This window comes from Drosophila pseudoobscura, chromosome 4, assembly GCF_009870125.1.
Source record: "Drosophila pseudoobscura strain MV-25-SWS-2005 chromosome 4, UCI_Dpse_MV25, whole genome shotgun sequence".
NCBI lineage: Eukaryota > Metazoa > Arthropoda > Insecta > Diptera > Drosophilidae > Drosophila > Drosophila pseudoobscura.
The window spans coordinates 28,250,454-28,268,069 of record NC_046681.1 but is presented as its reverse complement, the minus strand read 5'-3'; the positions used below and the strand labels follow the sequence as shown (position 1 = coordinate 28,268,069).

General features: G+C 48.4%; 1 protein-coding gene across 3 annotated transcripts in view; it reads left to right on the top strand.

Moving 5' to 3' along the window:
* rdo (reduced ocelli) overlaps positions 1 to 17,616 on the top strand; it is a 47,548-nt gene that overhangs the window by 19,517 nt on the left and 10,415 nt on the right. For all 3 annotated transcript variants that reach the window (XM_015180922.2, XM_033380752.1, XM_033380754.1), the window contains exon 3: positions 1,004 to 1,024. The gene's annotated coding sequence lies outside the window, so the exon portion shown is untranslated. The remainder of the gene's footprint in view (positions 1 to 1,003; positions 1,025 to 17,616) is intronic.

Sequence of the window (17,616 nt, the reverse complement as noted above, 5' to 3'; positions counted from 1 at the left end):
TCCTTCGCTTGATTCTCAGAAGCTTCTGGGGCCCCGGAATTCCGGCTGCTTGTTGCGGCATAATTGAATTCCCCAGACGCTGCCAAAGCCCCATAAAAATTACACTAAAGCCCCTCCCGGTCCCCCTCCCCGTCCCTGCCCCCCTTTTAATGAGAGTTTGTGTAACGCCGGCATTTGCTGCTTAATACAATTTTAATGGAATATTGCGCTGCTCTTTGCAGTTGCATTAAAACCCAATTGCATTTTGTCAGACGCCCTCTGACCTCGCCCGTCCCCATAAATCTCTCCTCCAGCACCCCCCGGGTCTCCCTCTCGACGCGTCAATGTCGCGCTCCCGGCTCTTGTCGTTTGGACGGTGTTTTAGTTTCGGTTTTAGTGCCACGCCCCCAGACAGACAGTCGGTCTGGGGCTGCCAGTCGGTGGCTGGGCTAATTCTGCCATTGTCCATGATGAATGGCTGGCGAAATGCATTTATTTACAGACTCCCAGTCGCTGGTGGGTCTGGGTTTATCCTCGATCTATCAGGCAGCTTTGATTATGGTTTAAGCCACAGTTTAAGCGTCTCTTCACTGAAACCCCCCCACTTGAGCAAACATGTGCACTCCCTGGAACACACTTTTCTTTCACATTCTCCTGCCCAATGTCAATTGCCTGCTGGCAATGCTTACAAAAGGTTATATTTATGCTGAGAGAAAGCGAAAGCCAGTGAGTGCCTGAAAAGGTTAACATTTGTCATTGAATCGGAGGTGCAGTCAAGGCGAGGCCCCTCCCGGGGCGCGCGTGGCCTTTGCCTTTGCATATTAATTCCCGAGATCCTCTCAAACGGCACTCGAGCTGCGGCAAGTGCTGTGCTCTGGCCACAAACTAATGTGAATACCCACTCGTACATATGTGAATTAATGTGAATACTGGTTGTCGAAGTGGACGTAGTGGAGGGCTCTCTGACTAATTGAAATAATTCCAACATTAATTAACAAAGGAAATACTTTCTGTTTCGTTTCAGGAGCGAGTAACCAGAGGAAAGGTGAGTCTTGGAAAGGAATTCGAAAGGAAGTATACAAGTCCTGCCTAGCGATGAATGTCCAAATCTGGCAGATATTTGACGCACTGTCGCTCTTGGGAATTCTTTTAATTAGCCATCAAATGGAATTTCTTGTTTACTCAATCCAAAGTGGCAATTAGTGCCGCCCCCCCACTGCTCACGCCCCCACTGGCCGTCCAATTTATGAAATGGAACACACTTTTTGATGGCCCCCCGTAAAATGGAACATAAAATTCCATAAATGCCGGCTGCTCTGGCATTCATTTCTCTAAAATCTAAAATCCATTTCTCTCCACATTTTATGCCTGATTAATTCGGAGGCTGCTAAAAGGCAAATCACGAGATTACTTTTCGGAAATAAACAAAAAAACAACAGAAAAATTTCCATTTAGTGGGCGAGTGACGGGGCGGAAAAGTGGGCTGGAAAAAGTTTTCCCCACACGGCTCCAGCTGGGCAAAAACCTGATGAACCCCATGTCAATGATGATGATGGGTTTTCCTTTCTTTTTGGGGTATTATTTTCTTGGGCCAACTAAATTAAAAAAGTTTCCTCGTGGGGCCATCGCTTATAATGAGCTTGTCGTGCCTCCAATATTCCTCAGATATTCCCCAGATATTCCCCAGATATTCCTCAGATATTCCCCAGATATTCCTCTAATAAATGCCAATGACTTCTGCTGTGAAACAGTTTTTAATTGGCAATATCCCGGCGGCAGCAATTCTCCATCTGTGTTTGTCTGCAAAGTTTTCCAGCTCGACTCCGAAATGTTTGATTAATGCGAAACTGCGGGGCAAATAATGAAAAATTACACTCTCCCACACAGAGCACACACACACCCAGTACCCAGTACCCAGTACAGTGCGGCACAGCACTATAAACCCACACTAAACAACTACAAACACACACTACGCAGCGCCGTAAAGCGGGCGGTGCTCGCTTTTGGGCGCTGTTAAATATAAAATTCTATGAATTTGTACGTACATCATTTGAAAATCGTAAAACTTGCCAGTGTTCCGGGCCACCACTGCGGTTACGTATACGTAATGTTTGCTGAGCGGTGAGCGGTGAGCGGTGAGCGGTGAGTGTGTACCGACGAGTGAGAGCTGTCATAAACAGGCCGGGAAAAGGAAAAAGGTATGCTGTCTGCGCCTCTGGTTTTTTTTATTATATTTTTATTTCCGTGCAAAGAGCACACGCCGCTCTCCGGGAGAGTCGGGCCCCATCTTTACGTAATTATAATGCCCTGGAAAGTGCTGCTCCGCTCTCCACGATGATTACCGAGTTATTTGCCCAAGTTTATGACTCTGCAGAATGCACAAGACTTTACAGCAGCCTGCCATGTGCACAAATTAATAATCTTCACTCAGGCAAATTAAATTTAAAATTAAATTGCCTCTGCCGCTCGGCCCGAGCTGCAAATCCCCCCCAAGAACCCCCTGCAAACGGACACAAAACACAGCTTTGGCAATATTCTCGGAAACTGCTCTTAAATTGTATGCAATTCGGTTTACTCGTTCGGCGATTGAATAAATTTGGTCCCCCTAAGCGGATAATTCAAGGCTGTACTAAAAAAAGCAAGGCAGTGTCCTTGTTTCGTCAGCCGAAGGATTTGATACTCTTTTATGTCGGTGCTCGAACATGAACTCCCAAAACAAAGCCCGATCTCTAGATCTCAAGCGAAAAAATTACATAAATTAGACAATTTATGTCTCGGGCTCGGGTGTGAGCGGAGATCTGCAACAAAGGCTATAAAGGTGGAGAAAGGCTTATCAAATGTAGTCCCAGAATAACACCGATGTTTGCTCTCTCATTGCCATCCTTTCCGTGGTTCTATGGGTAATAATGGCATACAAAATTGTGCCTCAATTGACCTCATTGTTGGTTCATCTATAAGCCTTCTTTTTATGGGGTATAATTTATATACTTTTATAATTTTCTTACCCAACTCACAAATATCTAGGCCTTTCTTTTAAGGTCTTAATTTTAATACAAATTATTACATACAAAATTCTTCCAATTTTGAGAGTTTTTAGAATAAAACTGTGGGTTTTTTTTCGCTTAGACACTGAGGAAAACATTGGTCTTAAAAGTCAGTTCTTTTTTCTATTTATTTATCTGATATTTTTGGTTTTATTTCTGAATTATTGGCCGCTGTTTAGCACCCCACTTCGACCCTTAAATTCCAGATTTAAAACAGAAGAAATAAGTGTTGTTTAGATGTTTTTATATGTTTTTCTTTCCCCGTATATTCTGTATTTTTTTAATGTTGCTGTAGATTCGGACTTCTTCTATAGTGGCCGTACACTCATGGACTCTTGGGAAGCCGTATTGGCTGATATTTGGGTTACAATGGGACTGCCGTACTGACTGATAGAGGACCTATAACCTATATCAGCCAATACGGCCTATATTCCACCACACAAGAGACTTTTGACTGCAGAATGGAGAGTGATTTACTCCCCGACTTTGCCGACTGAATGATATCGGTAATGAGTGTTACTTAAAATTAATTTAATGCGTGATTTCCTGGGAATAAAATAGAATACTTAAGTGCTACTCAGGCCGCGCTCTGCTGCGAACAGCTGCTCTGGCTAGAAAGTCCTGACTGCTTTTCTGCTCTCCCTGGCATAGAGCCCAGCCAAATCCAAATACCCGCCTGCAGGTGTGCAAATAGAGTCTCGCAGAGCCACTGCCAGGCTGCTAAATGGGATAATCAATATAGAGGCTAAACTGCAGGTTGACATGTGACGACAGCGTGCCAGCGAGCGACTAATGAAGGCCAGGGAGCACACACACTCCCCCTCGTCCCCGTCCTGTCCTATCTGCCGACTACGGCTGGATCTGTGTGCCGTGCAAAGTCATGCAAACGAATAAAAACGCTTTTATTGTAATCCGCAATGTCAAAATTCTGCAGCGGATGTTTAGTTTAGTTTAATGCCGGCCGTGTGTGGATGTACTCTTTGGGGCTCTCTATTGGCCCGGGCGAAGGGATGCCCCACCTGAGCGACTTTATCGCATGCCACGCAGTTGTTTTGGCTATGCCCCCAGCTTTGTGCCCCCCCAAAACTATAAAATAGCCTCCCCAACACACACGCAAAGGGGGAAGAGGGGGGAAAAAGGTCCCAAGGTCTATTGATTATCCATTGATAAATGGTTGACATTCCTGCTGCCTTTTTGCCGGCTGAGCGTGACTGGGCCACTCTCCAGGTTAAATAGTTTAAGAATGTCTGCCACATTAAAAAACAATTTCCGCTAAATCACTTTTGCCGGGCGGAAGCTGCGGGAAGGAAGTAGGACGTGGCAGACATGACTCGGGGGGTTGCAGGGTCTTGTGAGGAAATTTCAGCACAAAAGAAAGTATGACAGTGAAAGTAAGCAACACGAGGCCTTATGTAACAAATCAAGTGCCCGAGGGTTCATATTCTGATGCCCAGCGAATGCTTTATGTGGGGCAAAGGAGGAGAGCCAATGCAGGGCCTATTGATTTTCAGAGAGTTCCTGGAATTTATGGGAATTTATTAACAGAAAAATGTTATATCAAAGGATTAGTTGAATATTTAGATTGCTAGAATACGTGAATGATTATTTTTGAGGACTGGCAAGGGATTAGCTCTACAGAACCTCTAAAAGGTCATTCAACTGTCGGCCAGGGCCGAAAACTAAAGCTCATCCCATGGATTATACGCGCCCTGCGGCAAGGAGACGGCAGCATAAAAATCTCAAAGAAATATTAATAAAAGATGAGCGACATTAGTGCCTTGGTTTTGTTGCTTTGCAGCTTCTACCCATTACGAGTACAGTTTTTGTGTGTCTGTTTTTTTGTGTGTTTTTTGTGAATGTCCAACCCAAAACCGTAAAAGTAAAGAACAAGAAAGAAGAAAACATTTTTACTACTTCCTTTTGCTGTTGGCCAACAGCAGCGTCTAACCTCGAGCATTCTGTTGACCTTTTTTGAAGCTGCTCCTCGGCTTTTGGCCATTGCCTGGCGATGCTTTAAAGGGTCGACGAATGCTAAAAGAAAATGTCATAAATTTGTAACACTTTTGCAGCGGGGGGGACGACGAGATGCTGAGCCCTGTCCCTGGCTTGTGGCAAACAACAAGAGGCAAGGCTTGGCCTCGGGCAAACAATTTGTCACACATCCATGGCACATAAATTATACATATACACAGGCCGGTGATGGCAGGACTTGTTCGGTTTCGGTTTCGCTTTCGGTGACTCTTTTTTGAGCACAGACTTGCGTTTGATTAATAAATTGTTTAGAGCACAAACTTAGCGACTCACCGACTTGCGGCCAATAAAATATGAAGGCTAGAAGTACAGGGTGCCCCTGCCGCTAGTCCTGCGCGTATATGACCCTGTAATTTATGTCTGCGTTGATGTGTGTGCCTCACATAAGCACATTTAACCTCCGCTGGCATTAGTAAGTTGGCCCATATGCTGCCCCCCCGCCGGCCCTGCCTCCTTTGGGTCTGCACTGCGTATGCGTAATTTGATTTTTGCGGAAGGAAGCCCGCCAGGCCTTGGGGGCCCATGATTTTTATGCCTTTACACATTTGTCGCCGTTGGGCAGAACTTTTCGGGGGACTCTTGCGGGTCGCCCGTTTGATTACATCTCAATCAATTGGTGGCAGTTTTATTCGGGCACATTCCGACGTCTTTCGGCTCTTCAAATGTTCATTTTTACGAGGCCCTGCGGTGGTTCTCCCTGGACCCCACACCCCCCTCTGTGGCTGGCATAAAACTTTGCTTATATCGAATTACAATTTTATTGTATTGTTTGCAGAAATATTTAAAATTGAATTTGTAGTTTTTCTGCTTCCAGGAAGCCGACTTTAAACCGAATCAATAATTATTCTGCTGCCTTTAAAGGTGGCGGCGTCTCTTGAAGAATTCCCTTTGAAATGCCACCGACATTTGGCTGCCAAAAAAATAAAAAGCAGAATAAACAAAACGGGGGCCCTGGGGCCGAGCGCCAGTCAGAACACAATTCAATTTTGTTTAGCAAAAAATATTCTTGGTCCGGGCTGGGGGCCGGGACTGGGGGCCGGGACTGGAGCTGGAGCTTGGGCGCTGGCTATTTGCTTTTGGCCGCTCACTGATCTGAAAAAAAGGGCCAAGTTATTTTACAAAAATTATATTTCATCTAGCAGAAGGTACGGCCGGTCCGGGGTCAGCCCGGGAGCAGGACGAGGCCCGGCCAGGCCAGTCGAGTGGCAGCATAATTTTCATTCAATTTCGTTCATTCGTTTAGCGTTTGCACGGGTCCGGGTCCGGGTCCGGCTAGATGCATTCATGGCTATTTGCCATCATTTGTGTGTTTATCCACTTAGAAATGAGGCGATTTGATTCGCCGCTAAATGAGGCGGGCAGTGCTCCTCCCCAAATTAGAAGATCCCTCCGTCCTCCCTGCATCTGCAGCTTCATTAAATTGTGTTGTGGTTATCCTTTGCCTTCCTTTGACTGGAAGTGCACTTTTAGCACAAATTTCCTTTTCTTGTTGGCAGGCTCTCACTCTCTTTGTTCCGACGAGGATGCGGATGATGAGGACGATGCCAGGGGCTGTCGGCTCTCTCTCTCGGTCGTTCCACTTTGCCGGCACTAAAGTGTTAAATCGCATAATTATGTCTCTCATGGCGCGCACTCCACTAAACTGAAACTGAAAACTTTTGCAGCCGGGCAGCCCTTGGCAGCGTTTGTTCTTCGCACTTCTTGGGCCCCGAGAAGGGGCAGATGGGGCAGATGGGGCAGGCTCCTGCCGCCTCCCTCGGTATCCCTCAGTCGACCCGCCTGCTCCGCACTCATGTGACGCCCGTTGCTTTGTGCTTTTCCTTCTCGTATTTTCCTTTGCGCATTCTTTCCTGCACTTTGAGGCATTTCCTTTCGGCCATGTGTTTGCCTTGTCATCCCGGGCTCGACTTAATTATATTTTGAGTTGACTGCCGCACAAAAGGCAGACTTGGAGTAAAAAATTGTTGTTCCCCTCCGCCCGAAACACAAATACGGAAAAAGGGGGGGCGAAAAAGCAAAAGTTTGGCCTAAAGCTTAATGACTAAATTGAGAGCAAGTTTGGCCAACTTCTCGGCCCACATTAAAGGCAAATAATTTGCATAGCCCCAGTCCCAGCCCCAGTCCCAGTCCCAGGCTCCAGTCCTCGAAAAGTATTTCACTAACTATTCGAGTGAAAGGGAGGAAAAACCAGTCGCGGGGGGGAGGAGGCTGGTAAAAGCAGCTTTAATTGTGGGACCTGCGTAAGAAAAATGGCCTGTAATAAATCTCGGCCCACACACACACACACACACAGCAGCCAGGGACACACGGACACACAGCAGGCCTGGAAATGCGAGCATCCTTAAGGATAAGACCCACTACAGGCGCTTATCTGGGCGTGAATGCCATGATGCCAAATCCCTTGTCGGCAATTCGAAACATTTAAACACTGAGACCATGAGACCAGGAGTCCGGGAGGCAAGGAGTCCAGGAGGCAAGGAGTCCAGACTTGTGCCCTGGCAACGGCCAGGAGCCCCCGTTTACTGGCCGCCTTGTTATGACCATCATGGCCGGGCTCTTAATCTATAAAAAACCCACTGCCGCATATGCACTCTGTGTGGGGGCGTGTGGGGGCGAAACCCTCCCATGACTTGGCCAAAACTGTTGCTCGTTTTTTCTCGGTTTTCTCCGGGCAGTACATTAGAGGCATTAACTTGAAAGACACACCATTTGTCGGGAAGACTCCCTGCCACATGTGTCTGCCACAAAGGTGCGGCAATTACCGGCGACTGTCGCTGAGCACGGCGGAGCACGGCGGAGCACTCGCCGTAATGCCAATTGGTTTACCATTTAAATTGTTTACGCCACAATTGGCGGCCAATTTCCCGCTCTATCAGCCCTGGCCCACAAATATTAAACTTTCAATTACGAAATGACAAAATCATGCTGCCCAAACCAGAGCGCGGCGTTCACTCGTGCGTGTGGGCGCAGACATCGTCGAATGATAGAGCGGGGGGCGGGTGCGGGGGCACATCAAAGGGAAAGCCGAAATAAAGAAATCCAATATTTGACGGCAAAGAAATATTAAGTGTCCTTGAGGATAATTGATTCAAGTCCTTGGCAAAGGCACGGGGAATCGGGAACAATGTCGTGGCTGTTTGCTCTCCGAATTGGGGAATTGCTCATAATTAGCGCTGCCAAATCATATATTTATCAACACTTAACGGAAGACAGTGATGACTCGATTTGGGATACACTCAAGCACTCGAGAGAGAGAGTTAGAGAGGAGAAAGGTTAGAGTGGGTGTGCGGCTAGGGCAGGGCACAGATCTCTAAAGGTGGGGCAGGTCTTTGTGTGAACGGGCACCGGCACAGGCCTTCCCACAGGCCACACAGGTCCCCTTGAAGGAGGCCCCTTGAGAAGAGGGAGATCTAATGAGGGGTTTCGGACTCAAATCTATGGACATATGCGGCCTGCATGCAGTAGGTGTCTTTGGAAGGGAATACCGTGGGATCGAGTGCCGCATATCCCCCTTTTTTTTAGGCCAAAAGCATCCCAGCTGGTAGGGCCAGGGTAGGAAAGGGGGCATGGCTCCTCCGTCTCCTGGCAGACGTGCTGAAGCGAATCCTACTATGTTAAGCAGGTCCGAGCGATCGATGTAACCCACTAGAAGCTCATAGATGAAGACCAGAGCCACCATAGTCCCTCGATCCTCTGGAAAGGAGAGCGGCCCGGGGCGACAGCTGCAAAAAGGTCAAAGGGTGGACTTTCCTGTGCCTTTCCTGTCTATCACTCAATTTATGCATAATTTAATGCACAATAATCATGCTTTTTATACATTTATTTTGTAATTTTAAGCGCTTCAATAGTTTCCGTTTTTGACAAGTGTCCAAAGCAGATAGAAATGAGATTATTTGGCAAAACAATGTGTTTTTGTCAGTCGATGGCGTGCCTCCACTGTACAGGCTGGGCCTCGTTCTGGGCCGAAACCGTTCGACGAGTGCCGCTAAATGTCTGAATGTCTAATCAAATATGAGAATAGGGAGCGTGGGAGGAGCGTGGGGGAGCTTGGGAGACGTAGAAGTGTCATCTGTTTTCCGTATTTTCGTGCGTCAAGTGCCTGAACAAACAGAATTCAAGACGACGGGCTCCGTCCGGACGGGGCCCACGCGCCGTATGCGCATTGCACGAGCGTCAAAGTAAATTTTGTAGAATTCCGCTTGAATTGCGCTCTGATGAGGACAACGAGCGAGGACGAGCTGCAGCAGAGCCCGAGGACGAAGACTTGAATACCCTTTTCGAATACCCTACCCTTTTCGATAGCTCTGAAGTCGGAGTCGACTTTTCCATTAGACCCTTCGAAAGAGCATAGAGTGGGGGGTTTCTTTCTCCACAAAAGTTTCTGAGCGGAACGGGGCAGAAAAAGTCCTGTCTGAGTCGGTTACAGCGCAAATCGGTAAATTGCAAAAACATGTTGCCACTCCTGGAGGCAGGGACACGGAGAGAGAGAGAGAGAGAGAGAGAGAGCGTTGATTGTGTTTTGGTTGTCAGCGCCGCTGCCTTTGAATGACTGATGAATGAGTGGAAGTGCAGGGCCCCAGAGAGCGTAAGACTTTGAGTATATGGGGTTTACGTGGCAGTAAGAAAGGCATGCAAACAATGCTGCCAAAGTGGAGAAAGATACAGAGACAGAGGCACGGCCAGTGAGCACGGGAGCGGGGCGGGGCAGGGGGGTGTCCCTGGTGCCCCAGGATTCGGGGATTCGCTTTCATGGCCTTTTTTGCTAATTAGAAAATATTCAACAGCTTGCAAAATGATAAATTATTCTGCAGCAATGCAGTAAAGTGTGTACAACCTTCGATTACCTCGTCCATTAGTTGCTTTTGAGTAATTAAAAATCTGTATCGCCTAACAGGACAGCCAATGGCCCCTCCCAGTGCTCCACCCAAGGCTTGCCATAAATAATTTCATTTTAAGCGTCGACTAAATTGAATTTTTAATCATTATGCCCCCCACCCCACCCCCTGTGTGTGTGTGTGTGTGTGTGAGGAAAGGAGTCATAAAATGAAATTATACGCATATATCAGAGCATTTCGCTCAAGGAATCTGCTGTGGAAAACAAAAAAGGAGGAGAAAGAAAGAGAGAGGGAAAGAGTGAGAGAAAAGCGTCTAGAAATGTAGTTTTTAATTAAAACGAGAACGAAGCTAGTTAAGGGCAAAGTTCACGCAGCCAGTGCCAACACTTTCCCCCGCCAGAAACTTATTTTCGCCTTTAAAGAGGTGTTCCTTGGATCTTTGGGTCGTTAGTCTGGTGCCCGGGGCGTCTGTCCGGGGATTCCCGTTAAAGCCCTTAAGCTTTAAATGCGCGCTTTGACACACACAAAGGCGGAGCACTCGCTCATAGACAGACACCAGCATTATTGGCACACCGCAGGCACCACATGGCGTATGAGCAACGCTCCAGCCTCCCAGTCTCCCAGTCGCTGCCGCAGCTTATCTATCCAGCTGCACAGCGACTAATAAATGTCTGTAAATTAGTTATCAAAGTGCCACTGGAATGGGCATGGGCATGGGCATGGGCACGGGCTTCTACTCTCCGCTTAATCATAAACCCATCTTAATTAATACGCTGCGAAGCCAGCGAAGCCCGCATTGTGCCTGGCCACATTCTGAATGGCAGCTTAGCCTTGATTAATTTTAGCAGCACTGCGGCAAAAAGATTACTTTCTGTGCGAGCTAATCAGGGGGGTGGGGGGACTGTACCCCCCGCAGATTCAATAAATTCATCGCAAATTATTCAATAAATTGAAATTAATTGCTCCGTCTCTGGCACTTATCGAATGCTGAATACTGAATGTTTTATTATCGCCTGCCAGTGCCAAAAGGACACTCGGACGTCACTTTTGAGCCATTAATCATTGGCGCGGCTCAAACCATAAATGGCCCCTGGTTTTGGGAATGCCAGAGCCGCCCCCTTTTGCCCGTCAAAATGCTCATTAATTTATTCAATTTTCCTAGCACTTCCATGACGGAAGTTTTTGCCTTCAATTTTCATTCCTGTCTGTCCCCGGACTGCCCTCCGCTCATTGGAATCCCTGAATCGTCGCAGGACTTCCCCGCAAAACGAACATATTGTCCGTCCGGCCGGCGTGCTCCTGCGAATGGCATTGCTAATTTATCAATGACAGCCACTATGCAAACATTTTGAAAGGCTAGGCAATAATCTGCCGGCCCCGCGGCCAAAGGGTTGAAAGGAGGCCACGGCCGACATTGTGTCAAAGTTTAATATTTATAACAAAGCCGCCAGAAGGCCGCTCGGACCGGCAGAGAGCCCACTGACAGGCTTTGAGGCTTTTTAATTGCGTTTGCAATGGCAGGAATCCGTAAAGGGGGGGCTGCCCCCCGCTTTCTTGCCGCATAACATTTTTACGAGGCATTTTTCCATCAAGATTTCCCCTCCCTCCCCCCCCTTGGCGAGTGTCACGCGTATTGACTTTTAAACACATCAACCGCAAATACCGCATCAGATGCGAGGATATGGGAGAACTCAATCAAACAGTTAATCGACTTGTGGGCCCCGCCAACAGGCTCCCCTCCCCCACCCCCCCACAACAGACTCCCTTCCAAAGCCCATCCTATGCCACGGCAGTCGTGCGTGGCCTCTTACCCTTTTTGATTGTTTTTTTGCGATGAATTTCCAACCATAAAATGTCAATAATATGTTTGCCACTGGCACTCCACAGCTCCAGCACTCCACAGCTCCACAGCTCCACCACTTCCCCACTCCGGCACTCTGGAAATGTGTTTGCACTGCATTCGTGGGTCCATGGATCCATGGGTCCTCCCTCCGTCCGTCCGTCCGTCCGTCCATGGCCCTCGACCTGTTCAGTGTCAATAGGCAATAATAAATATTGAAACGTGTGGCGATGGAATCGAACAGCTCAATTCGTTTGGAGTGCGGCCCACGAGGGGCCTCCACTGATTTGATGGACCCAAACCCAAACCCCAGCCCAGCTCAACCCAAACAACAATTCCATTAGCAATCGAATCCATACGTTCCCGACCTTGACACAAAAATATGCTTCACTCTAGATCTGTTGTCTTCCATATCGTGTTGCCATCTTTCAATTGTCCACAAAAGGGGCATTTGCTCTACAAAGAGGGTATTCTGGTGCCCACTGGCGTCTTGGCAGTCCACCGAAAGCTCCCTTTTGATGGCCATTCCAGGGTATACAAGTCTGCGGCTGCCTCTCGTGTTTCGTGTCTCCTCAGAGCTCATCAGGCACCAGCCGAGTGGAGTCGGAGACAACTTAAAGTCTGTGATTTAATTGGAATGACTGGGTGTCTCGAACAAGCTAAATTAAACGAATCTAATGAAGAGGCTGCTTCTCGGAGCGACTTGCGGTGAAAAGATAGACGACCGAGCAGACCAGACCAGACCAGACCAGGCCCCGCACGTGCCACAAGGATACACTGGGATACCTTCTTTCAGGAAAAATATATGAGGCTGTGGAGCCACAGACACAGCCCCAGCCACAGCCATGGCCTCTGCCTCCGCCTCCGCCTTTGTGTCTCCTTGAGATGATGCCAGAAGTGGCATTTGTGTGGGCCCCCCCTCCCCCCTCCCCACTCTGCGTGTGTGTGTTGGCCAAATGAACAAGCGGAAACAATTAGCGTTGTAGCATTATTTGCAACATGCTGTTTGGCTGTCCCTCAGTCTGTAATTAAGAGTCTCATTAAAAAATGATAAATTTAAATGGCATGCCCCCGTCCCCCGCCCCCCCACCGCCCCCTCTCTCTTGGAGGCCGACCAGACAGTCTCAAGTGCACTTCGAGACACTCGGAGAGCGGCTTAATTGAAAAATTTGCCTTTTGCAAACTTAAAGCCAGCGGAAAGTTTTCGTCAAGGGAAAAGCCAAGCGAAAAGGGAAAACTATATGGGGGTGGGGGTTGATGGGAGAGAGGAGCCTCCTTTACCACCTTTAACCCTGTCAAAGCCCGACTTTTACGGGCGACGGAGTTTTGGCTTCGACTTTAAATTATCGCAAGAGGAAAGTTTACAGGTTTTTCTGCCAGAAAGGGCCTGTCATCGGATTAAGCCCTCAACATTTACCGAAATTACCCGGTAAATGCAGGGCAATGTTAATAAATTCCGCATTGTGTCCGCTGTCAGATCGAGTGGCCTTAAACTGCATTTAAAATTAAAGCCCTCGCACACAAAGTGCATTAAGATAAATCACTGAAATGTGGCGGCCGGCCTTAATTGAAAGTTAAGCCCTTAAAGGAGGACGCTCGCACCTTAACTCGATCAGCGGTCGGTTTGAGCCTGGATCGCCCTTCTTTCTAGGGAATTTGTAATTCAATTAGGGACAGGGCCAGAGACAATGGCTAACTGCTCGGACCAAGACCAAGCGGGCGTGAAGCGTTAAAAATGCAATCAAAAGGCAAACAAAAGGAGCTGCAACTGTGACCATGACCAGCCACAGACACAGCCACCCAAAGCCGGACAGGTGCTGTCTCTGGGCAGACAGGCAAAGAAAACCGCGACCAAGACGATGGCGATGACGATGACGATGACGATGTCGTTTCTGGGACGGCGGTCAGTTGCAAGTTAATATCTGGTTGCAGCTGAAACTCAAGACTCACGAGCCACGACTCTCGAGAGTGGAAGTGAAGGGTTCTTGGCATCTGGCGGGCCACACGCATGGCTCAGAGCCTGGTGAAAGGTAAATTGTGTTAAAGACCAAGAGTAAACGGGAATCAATACTCCAATTTGGTGTCTGTGCGTGTGGGGCGGACACTAATCCCTGTTTTGGGCATCATTGCCTCGAAAGATTGCTGCTGCTCATTTGCCGTGCCTAATTGGCCAATGTCAGCTTAATGTCTGCAGCCCCCAGCCCCCGTCCCAGCCCCCAGTCCCCAGCTCCCTCTTCCGCTTGGCCACACTTCCGCCCCCAGGACACCGCCTCTCTGTGTGGGCTTTGTGGGTGTGGCCAGAACTAATCGCATTGACCAAATGACCCAAAAAACAAGCGACAAAATCTGCACACCGACACAGACACCGACACCCAGCCCAGAGGCCATCCAGGGCATTTTATATAAATTTCCCCATGTCCTTACATGAAAATTCTCGCATTCGCATTCGCTTTCGCATCTGAGTGTGAAAATAAATCAAGAAAAATAGAAGGACGTGCCAGTTGTTTGTGGACAACAATTACGGCATCAACAATTGGCCCACAGCACGTGTGCGGGGCGGGGGCGGGGCGGGGCGGGATAGGGGCTCCTCTCGGCTACAGATGTATCTATAAACGACTATTTGGATTTCTCATGTAAATCCCCGCCTCCCACGTGGCTTAAGGCTCTCTGGTCCCCCCGGGAGCTTAGTCTTGGCCAGCACGTGGCACATTCCGGCTGATCCCGGGCTATTTCTGGCTCTGGTTCGACGCTCCTCCTCCCTCTATTGCATGCACTGCACGTCCTGCAGCTAATCGCTCAAGTCTTTTATGCCTCGAGCGTCCGAGGCGTCCTTCCTCAAGGAGCAGATTCGTGACCATGCAGCATGGTCTATAGCCAGCGATTCCCTCCATAACCAGGCATAATCACGCCTCGACGCCACTTTGCTCAAGCCGAGCGACTCTTTCGGGGCTTCTTTCCACTGGAAATTGAAAAAAGGCTTCCAGGAAGGCCTCCAAACGGCTGAATTTTGCCCTGAACAGGGGAAACCCATGGTTGACGGTTGTCGGAGTGGCGTGTCCTTGGCTTTTGCCAGCCTTTCCTTCATTATTCATGGGAATGCATACGACCCAATCTTTTTTTTTTGATAAATTGCCTTCCCATTAAAGTTTAATGCCAGTTTTTAAACCCAAAACTGGGCGTGCGATCAACAGTTATCGGCCCTGGCTGATGAAGGACCAGCGATAAATAAACCCTGGGGTTAAAATATCCAAAAAATGGCACATGAAATATTCGCAGGCTTTACAATAATTTGGTGGCACATTAAACGCCGAGCCCGACAGCAAAACAAAAACAAATCTGGCAGTCGAAAATATATATACATGTATATATTATATTGTAATATAATTTCTGAAGCGTAAATCTAATTTATCAATTTGTTGCCCCCCGCCGCGCGGCGTAGGAAATATTTTTGGGGCGAAAAAATTCGGCTTGTAACCTGCCATAAATACAATAAAAATATATATACATATATATATGTATAGGTGTGTTGTATATGTATATAAAACGTGCCTGGGGCCCCGCAGTAATTGGCAATAAATGTGTTCATGAATTTTAATGCTGCCCCTCGTCGCCGGTCGTCGGTTGCCGGTCGTCGGTCAGCGGCGAAAGGCGCAAATCGGCCACGCCCACACAGCCACCAAGCAGCATAATTCATAATATTATGCCAGATGTTACGCTCTCCCTCTCCCTCTCTCTCTCGCTCTCTCTCTTTTGTTTTATTCCTTTTTTGGGGCGGGGGGCTTAGCCTTTTGGCAGGAATTTAGCGTAATTTGATTTGGCCGCAGAAATATTGAGATTTATTTGGTTTTGAGTCGAGGCCTGCCGAGAAGAAGGCATTAAATTTAGTGACCGGCAAATGAATACCTCGGCGTGGGCCCGAGTGAAACTGGAGACCACTTCCGCCTTGGAACGGGCCAAGGGGGGGTGGCCAAGGGGGGCGACCGCCTTTAGTTTGATTTATCATATTCAATTACAAAAGTAGCGAACGTATTAAAAGCCACATCCGTTGCCTTGTCCCACAAGGCGTATGAGTAATTTCGTGCTCCTTCCACTCGGCGCGAGTATCTGCTCTCGGATTGCTTCCGGTTCTGTTTGCCTGCGGAGTGGGCAACGGGCCAAACAAATTTGCCAATGTTTAAATAGGGAATAGGGAAGGGCCTGGCCGGGCCGGGCGTACGCTGAAAGCTGATATCAACAACTACTTTGGATGCCTTTAGATGTTGGTTCCGCTTTGCTCTGCGCTCTCCTCTTCGCGTGCGCCATGTGCCAGGGCATGGGCCTGGGCCTGGGCCCGGCAAAACTTTGCCAAAGTCCAAGTGGAGCGTGTAGGACGTCAGCTGGTCGGTCCGAGGCGAAGCCTTTGCGGTGGTGACTACGACAGATGCTGATTTCTGGGCTATCCATCTCTGGCTCGGCCTCGGCTTCGAGGGGGCGACAGGGCTGTGATTAATTTGTGCCAAGTATTGGTTTAAAGGATGATCACAACTCACAAGTTGAGGCTTCTGCCCTGGGGCCTCCCTCGCATCCTCTTCTGCCTACAAGTTTTCCCAATTTAAGTGCACTTTTCGGAAGTTTATGCCGAGTTATGGGCCGTGTTTAATGGAGTGCGAGTGCGAGTGCGAGCGAATAAAGAGTTGCAAATGTGCATCGGGAAGTTTTCCTTTGGTGGGAAAAAGTGTCCTCCAAGCGGCGGCAGCGGCTGTCTCAATTTTTCACTTTTACCGCCGCAACTTTCCAGAAATATTACTCAACCGGGCCCAGCGGCAATATCCTGACAACAACACCAGTATCCGTTCGAGCACCAGGCACAGAGCACCGAGCACCAGGCACACTGCATAAGGTGCCGACGATGAGCCGGCAACTTGACAGTTGCTGCCAGCCAGACAACTCTTTTCCCCCTCGTCGGGGAGCGGGCAGGGCACCCCACTCCCCTTCGGGCCTGCGTTGCGCCCAAAATATGTGAAATGAAAAATATGCTGCACATAAATCCTGCGGCTTTCGCATGTCTCCGGGAAACGTCTGCAAGAAGCCCGAGAATCTCGAATTCCGAGCCGAAATTTAATTCTCGAATGCACTCGCTTTTAGGCAAATTGAAAACCGGTTAACTCTGGTGCCAGTTACGTGGCTTTCTTTTATAATTTTTGATTCTTTTTCGCTGTTCCCCCTTGCCCCCTCTCCCTCTCTCTCTCTTTGGCTGTTTTCTAAACCGCAATGTGCTGCTGCTGCGGCTAATTTATGCAGCACGTCGGACTGCATCAGGACCACAGGACCCAACCAGAGCCATAGCCAGACCCAGACCCCACCCCACCCCACCCCACCCCACTCGACCCGACCAGTGCCACAGTTTATCGCTGGCCGCGGCGCGCACAAGTGTCCTAGTGCCGAGCACCGACCACAAATCACCGAGGTCAGCATGGCGTATACGCAATGCACACACACACACACATGCAAACAGGGCGAAACTATGTAACAAAACCACAGAACTTACTGTTTTCACATAGAAAAAAATCCAAAAAAAAAATAGTAATGGAAGCAACAACAAAAACAACAACAACCGAAAGAACAGCTGAAACCATGTCAACATGTGACACCACGTTGATTTCAATTTGAATGGCCCTCTGGTTAGGGGAGGTGTGAGGTGTGCACACCCACACACGTACACACACACACGTATATCTATATCTGTGTATATGTCTGTGTAGCCGCTGTTTATCCAACGGATAAGCTTATAAATCTCTCAATTTGAAGCCACAGCTGTCTCTATTTTTTGGATGAAGCACGGATTGCGGCAGGGCCTGAATGGTGTGGGGGGCTTAAGAGATTTAAGTGTAATTATGATACGGATTAT